Source organism: Tenebrio molitor, chromosome 2 (assembly GCF_963966145.1).
Source record: "Tenebrio molitor chromosome 2, icTenMoli1.1, whole genome shotgun sequence".
Taxonomy (NCBI): Eukaryota; Metazoa; Arthropoda; class Insecta; order Coleoptera; family Tenebrionidae; genus Tenebrio; species Tenebrio molitor.
Genome location: NC_091047.1, coordinates 21,361,319 through 21,367,318, shown reverse-complemented (window position 1 = coordinate 21,367,318; position 6,000 = coordinate 21,361,319). Strand labels below are relative to the sequence as shown.

Genomic DNA, 6,000 nt, shown 5'->3' with positions numbered 1-6,000 from the left:
GCTGTAAAGTAAACTAGCTAAATCATTTGAAATTCATACCTGGTTTCTTAACATGTTTTAAATAATTTGTTATGAAGGTTTGAAGAAAAAATAGTAGGTATATGTTATTCGGAGCAAAAATAGTTTTATGTGCTTTGGCTGGTTTGTCAATCTACCAGCCGCAGCACATAAAACTTTATTTTTGCTCCTCATAACATAATATACAACTAATTTATCACCCTACATTATCGATCTTCCCTTCAACAACTACTCTCGTGTCAAAAATGGATTACTCCCTAGGATTTAGGGATATTCATTACCAGGTTGCCATAAATTTGGTTAGGTTGGAGGCTATGTGGTTTCTGGTGACAAACAAAAGATATCCCAAAAATGTAAGACAGCAAATTAATTGTAACAGTTGCAAATGACTAATTTCTCGCTAAGTGATAGATGATTTTTCGTTTCACAATCAATTTTGGTTACTGGCGGCATATTTATTTGAATTTAATCTCTCAATTCAAAGTAACCAACCTTAGGCATTCAAAATAACTTTTGAAAATTCTAGTTACACACAACATGAAAAAGGTTATTTCCCTAAAAGTTCGAATTCTAGGGAGTAATCCATTTTTGACACGAGAGTAGGTACTAAATTAACATGTACTTTCCATGATTTCTATTTTCTGATTAGGTATTTAAGCATTTTAAAAATCAAATTCATGTCCTTCTACACGAACATTTCTTTCATTAGCCGTTTATTAAAAAGTGGATAAGTGATTAGTCAAAGGTCTTTCAGATAAATTGACTTCTTCTAGTCAGTATTGTTGGTTGCCTATACGTACAATTTGTAATTTGCGAAATAATGATTAATTATTGGTAAATCTCTGTATGGAATTTACATCATTATTAGTAGCGACCTATTTATTACAGCTTATTTTTTTCAGTGCTGCACATTTAAAGTTTGAAACAAAAATGTTTCTTAAATGTGACAACGTCGCTCCTCTCAAGTGTCTGCAACGTCGCATTTTGTGACAGCGTTGTCCAAAGAAAGAAGAACGACTTTCTTTTGGTTAAAGTTAAATTGCCATGTGTTCTTTTAGAAATAGTAGCGTGTGTAGCACCATATGGAAGTGTTCAACTCACTCTGAGTGTTTAAAACATAGTGCTTTACGAATACGAACATTATTATTATTATTTTAATTTCATTTTATTTCACTACTTCAATTACTCATAAATACGATGGCATCCAGAAGAACACGCATAAAAGGAATTGCAAACATCCCCCAACGCAGAAAAACATCAAATTCAACAGTCGACACGGAGGAAAAGGCACAACTCTCCCCGGAATTGGGACAGAAGGAAGGTGAGGCCCTTCCATTGCACCGAGGTCGGGCTGACCCCTGCGATTATCCCTAATGCGGATAACTCGGGCGCACAATTTTTGGTAGTCGGGACTGCGTGCGCGCTGTCCCGGTCTAATTTAATCTAAACTAAAATATTTATAGTTTCAGTACTTTTACTTTTAGTTTATACAGTTTCGGTTATACATTTATTACATTTATTTCATACTGTCCGGTAGATGCTCAATTGCATCATCAATTTGAGTCCGGTAGATGAGTTATAAGTTATAACAGTATCAGAGCCGGAAAGTGTCCTTAGCAACCAACACCTACCGGACTGTTTTCATTTTATACATCAAATCTGACATGGAAAAGTGAAAAAGTCAAGAAATATTCGATCTAAAAAAACAATAGCAACGGCCGTTGCCACAGGAAAAAAGGTGATGCTATTTTCACAATATAATGTGATTTTTTAATTTTTGAAATAAAATAATGATGCACAAGAGACCTCCAGTATGAAATAAAATACGTTACGATATACATCCGGTAGTACCGAGCGATCATTTAAAAAATAAATCGAGTTTGCTTTGGAGCCTATGCTATAGCATGGGTTGCCATAGGTAACACGCCGACTCGATTTATTTTTTAATTGATCGCACCGTACTTGTAACAGGTACTCGTTTAGACATTCTTGACTCGGCTCCTAACGTCGCCTCGTCCATAATGTCTAACTCGTTCGTACTGTAGCAGACACAATATTCGGACACCCAATAAACCCAAACCAAGCGCCCATAATTAGACCCACAATAGAAAGGGTCGGTTGGTGGTAAATCAATGGGAGATTGCAAACACGCTTAAGAATTTCTTACGATTTTGTATTTAATAGTTTATTCACGCCAAGAAAGCAATTACAAGAAAACACACATGGAGCATTAGCAAGAACAAAAAGTGGGAACAAGATGCATCACTTGCATAGAAGTCTCCTACAGTCACTCTTGAACTTATTTGTCGAGACTCCACAGAAGTCTAACTCGTTACAGTAAAGGTTGGCCAGGCGAAGGGCACTATTCAAGGGTGAATTGTAGGAGTAATTGTGTTTATGGCAGTAAACATGAAACAAATTCGGGTGTCTGAGGTTACATAAAGGAACATTAAAGCCGATACGAAGCAGAGCATCAGAAGAATCAACATTATAGTTAATTATTTTATGTAGAAAACACAGCTTGTGACAATCCCTTCTGGTTTTAAGTGAGGGCAAAGACATGTAAGCGGCTACAGAGTGCAAATCATCAAAATTGATATTTTGAGTTCTCAGCTTATATTTCAAATACTTCAAGAAATTGTTCTGTACCGACTCGATACGTGAAATATGAGTACCGTAAAAAGGTGACCAGATAACACAATTGTATTCTAATATTGAGCGGACCAAGGAATTATATAATATTATAATCGCTCTGGTGTTCTTAAAATCCACTGTCCATCTTTTTAAACATCCCAGCATTTTTCTTCCCCTAGAAATCAAGAAGTCGTAATGTTCATGAAACGATAAATTGGAATCGAAAAAAAGACCCAGGTCTTTGATGGCATTGATAATTTCCAGCTGCTCCCCTTCCAATGAATAATAAGGAACGGAGGGCACAGTTTTCCTGCTGAAACACATTGCCTTGCATTTGCAAACATTGAGTTTCATACCATTGCGTGCGCACCAGTTTTCAATTCTTCTGACATCCTGCTGAAGATCAAATACATCCAGCTGCGTTTTGATGATTTTATAGATTTTTAGATCGTCCGCGTACAGCAGCGATGCCGAGGTCAGACTATCAGTGATGTCATTGATGAAGATTATGAATAATAATGGCCCGATAATAGAGCCCTGCGGTACTCCAGACGTGCTACAGTATGCAGACGACCTCACACCCTTAAGGACAACATGCTGAGTTCGATTGGAAATGTAGGTAGATGTCCAAGATAGGAACGGATCGCGTACTCCGTACGTATATAATTTATTCAAAAGGATCTTGTGATTAACAGTGTCAAATGCTTTGCAAAAATCAGTATAAATGCAATGCACATCAAAACCGCCCTCAAATGCTTCAAAGACATTATTAACAAAGGCAAAATGATTGATTACCGTAGATCTATTAGCGAAAAACCCATGCTGTGATGGACTGATAACAGTTTTGAAGGAAGCGGACAAGTGTTTGGCAACTAGCTTTTCAAAGATCTTGGCGGGAACTGATAGAATACTGATGGGTCGGTAATTCTCGAAGTTTTGTTTAGAGCCAGATTTAAACACTGGAGTGACAAGAGCTGATTTCCAGCAGTTCGGAAAAACACCTGAGTTGAGTGAATACTTAAAAATACGCCACAAAGGATCAGTAAGCGATGTACAGCAATTTCTGTAAAAAATTGGAGGCAGCCCATCTGGCCCAGCACCTTTATTACAGTCGAGATGAGTTAGTTCATAAAAGACACTATCTGAAGTAAAGTCAAAGTTTTTGAAATCAACGCTCAAACCGACAGGATTGTCACAAGCAGAAGCAGGTTGTGTGGTGACGATATCATCATAAACAGAAGAAAAATGTTCCGCAAAGGTATTAACAATATTCTCATTACCACATACAGGGTTATTGTGATAGATCATGAGATTCGGTATTTCGTTACATTTGGTATGTTCGTTTATATATTTCCAAAATTTTTTCGGATCAGATGTAATAAAATTTTCAGTGCGATGGACCGTATTATGAAATTCCAGGGGCAGTACAGTGTCTTTAAAAAAACGTTTTCCTACTACGTATCTAGAAAGTTTCATCTACTGCCCTAGCAACACACTTGTAATCGAAAGTGAATCCTATCTTGCGTGTGGTTGCTAGCTAAGTAGCAACGAAAGTAAAATACTTACGCGACTAGGAGATTCCTTACGGGACGAGGAGAATTTATTTTATTTTGTGACAATTTCGATTGAGGTACCCAAATCATTAAATGGAAAACAGCAACACATTTTATAATAATATGTAGTTTAATTAGTCCAATTGAATACAACAAAGGAAAATTAATCTACTTATTCACATTTATTGTGATTTATGAATTGTTGGAAAGTTAGGTTATATCGCTAATCCGACTTGACAGGCGACAATGAGCCTAACGTAATTCCAGCGGCTCTTTCAATTCCGTCACATTCCATATTTTGCGGGAAGACTTGTTGCATAAATATCAATAACCGCAAAACTATCAAACTAACATTATTACGGATTACACGCACTTACACAATTCACGCCGTTTGAAGACGAAAAATAAAATGTTTGTAAAAGCTGTTGCTATGGTTTTTACTTCCAAGATTCAAGGATGGTCGCGATACGGCACGATTTTTGCTATTTTTTTTTTAACATTATAAAATGTTGGTGCTTCGTAGTAGGAAAAATTTAATACAATACACGATGCGTAAGTTTCTTCTTTCACCGCGGAGGTTTCACGGCCCTCGGCTGTCGCCTCGGGTCTTGAACTACCTCCTTGGCAAAAAAAGTTCACTTACGCATCTGGTAATGTAAATAACTATATACCATTCACGATGTTTTGGCATAAGGGGAGGCTATGATTTCATTTTTTAACGTTGGATACATGTTTGATTTCTGTCATCTCTGCTGTCATCGAAGTGCCTGACATGCGGACCTATCAAAATGAACGTAACATGTTGCCGAATTTACCGTAATCATAATTAAGCGACTTTAAAACGTATTGATGGTGTTTATATTAGACTGCAGAACATATTTTCAGTAAGTTACAATGAAGTCAAGTTTTCTTTTTGTGTATAAATTGAATCGTAGGTCAGTACAAAATAAATATGTAGCACGGATAGTGAAAGAAGAAACAACGACCCAATTCAAATGGCACAGGGGTTTTGTAAGACCTATTATAACTTTGCGATAGAGTTGTGAATTTATGGCTTGAGTCTATTTTGAAATGTACTCAACAACATTTTTGTAGATATTGTGAAGAACTTATTTCGGAAGATTAATGTGAAATCTTTTATTTGAAACTTTCTTCCTTTAATAATTTCATTGGGAGAATGTGACTCGGAATTTCATTGGGATTTTGATGCAGGTAATGATGATTCAGAATTTTCTAACGAAATTATGGAAGTTGAATAGTTTTGTTCTTTTTTGTCATAGACGATGGTTGTGTAAATATTTTGCAGAAAGATTCGAATAAAGTAAGGCTTAATAAGTAGGTAGGTACAAGATTTTATACAATCTAGTTCTAGGAATGTTTTGGTTAAAATGAAAAATTCATTGAGAACTGGGTGGTTAAGACACTGTATAGGTGGGTTATCTAAGTGGTGCATAAATTAACAGGAGCCACTTCGTCTTCCGGTCCCGGTCCCTACTATTCTGTAGTCTGTTCAAGTCAGTTTCCTGTTTTGTTAAATTGGATTAAAAATATGTGAGCATTGTTCTATTGCAAACTAGTAAAACTGACAACAATGCACTAGACAATGACGCAGTTTATAACCTCAAACTTAGAAAAACATAACCTAATTCAACAGACAGCTTTACTGCCAACTTAAATGCACTTTTTCCATGGCCTCCCCTTATGCCAAAACATCGTGAATGGCATATATTTACGACTGATGAAATTGCAAAAAAATATGGTCACACAATTTTACGCCTTCCTCCGTATCATTGCA

At 36.3% G+C, this 6,000-nt stretch overlaps 1 pseudogene; it reads left to right on the top strand.

The window, feature by feature from the left end:
* Positions 1–1,277: 1,277 nt before the first annotated feature.
* Positions 1,278–1,451, top strand: LOC138125141 (U1 spliceosomal RNA; annotated as a pseudogene).
* Positions 1,452–6,000: the final 4,549 nt, after the last annotated feature.